Source organism: Salmo salar, chromosome 06 (assembly GCF_965601325.2).
Source record: "Salmo salar chromosome 06, fSalSal1, whole genome shotgun sequence".
NCBI lineage: Eukaryota > Metazoa > Chordata > Actinopteri > Salmoniformes > Salmonidae > Salmo > Salmo salar.
In genome coordinates this window covers 21262951-21264874 of record NC_138296.1, presented here as the reverse complement: position 1 = coordinate 21264874, position 1924 = coordinate 21262951, and positions in this window count along the sequence as shown.

Sequence of the window (1924 nt, the reverse complement as noted above, 5' to 3'; positions counted from 1 at the left end):
AAAAGCCTCCTTCCGCGGACAGAGGGACTGCATCATGTAAACAAAGGATGATTTAAATCTACACTGGAGGGGGCGAGGCACGAGTCTGGTGGATTAAATGATAGCCACAAATGTATAATTGTTTCCATTGAGTGATACCGATCACTGATGCCATATCTCGAATCCTAGTAGACTAATCTACAGTTATTGTGACATTATCTATTTTCTGAGGATTTTCCATGTAAATTAGGAAAAAACATATTTTTTTTGCATGCGTCACTTTGTTATTTTAAATCTACGATGTTTTTCGAAACGTTAACGATAGAGCGGAGGAAACCAGTCTGTAGGGGCACTGGTCTCCTCCCACTATGAAGCGAACAAGCGGGATCAGCTGACGAGTTGGCAGGGCTCACAAAAACAGCAACAAACTGTGGGGGGGCTCGAGTGGGGAGAGGAGCGAAGGGAAACAGCGCCGCGAGAAAGAGGCTGACATTGAACAGCTGAATGTGTTCACCATTTTGGGTGTAGGGGAGGAGGAGAGTTACCTAATCGCCACTCCTGCCTTGTTGGTGCGTGCTGTTCGAGCAGAACAGAACTCGAGCCACAAAATGGGAGCAGTACCCTTGCACCCGGAAATGTGTGTAGTATAAGCGTGTGTAGCAATGTTACAATGTTGGTAAATTTCACGGATGATCATTCGCTGCTGCAACAATTGTTACACTTGCTGCTGTTGCTGTGTACAATGTTGCATGACAGGTTATTAAGGCGTTATAGTATAGCGCCATCTTTCTCCCCAAACTGCAGGCACTCCGCAAGTTTAGCACAGGATCATTTAGCTACTTATTGACATGCCCCAGCTTTTGCTTTTCCTATGCTATTAGCGATTAATAGTCTTTATATGACATCATAGATAGGCTTGACCTAGATTCATTGATAAAAAATGAAAGCCAGCAGTCAGCCGGTTTTGCATCTAGGCTAAAGGAGCTCACTGGGTGGTCAGGCTAGATCCTGCTATGGAAAAGGAAGACCTGGCACATGTCCTACAGCATGATGCACCATGCAACATACACAGTATTGCAGATGACATTGACAATACACAACTATTTTCAGCTACTAAAGAGACTTCATCTAGGGAGGCTATTCCACATTCCTATGTAACTTTAATATTGCGCCCATATGATCTGAATGGTCTGAATAACATACCTATAATAAATGGAGGGCAGGAATGATTAGAGCATTTTGCATTATTTCAGAGAACATTGTTAGTGTCATAGCCTATACACATAATTATAAGCAAAGTAGCCAATTACATAACTAATATGGTTAACCATTAAGAGCCTAAACGCATGACTCCAGTCTCTTTTCTGATTGTGCCCTTCACACCTGAATCTGAGCATTCCCAACAGTGTTTATTCAGTAGTCTACCTAGTCATAAAGCAAATGAACAACTGGATACGTTTTACAGGGGGAAAAACCTCTGCAACAAATCTAACATACTGTACATCGGTGAAGGTGGCAATTCATCTGTTATTACATATTTTTGCACCTGTCATCATTGCCCATAGGGCTACACTTCTCCTCCAGTACACTGGTAACACACACACACACACAGGCCCTGGAGGACAGCCAGGGACACTGGTGTAATACTACAAAAGGACGAAGGCAACACACTTGAACAGGAATATAATGAATTAGTTAAGTGTTCATACCCTTCAGTCTAACATCAACATAATATGTGTGTGAACATGTTGCTTAGGGGCTATTGTTATAAGTTATAATGTTATCTGTTAAGTATTTTGCATATATTTACTTTAAAGTTTCTAATATAACAGGTTCACGCAAGCTGATTTATGCACATAGGCCTACGCTTAAAGGCTATACAGTCAAGTAATGTTGTCGACCTGCCATTATGTTTATTATGTGATAACTGTCTGTCTGGTGGCTG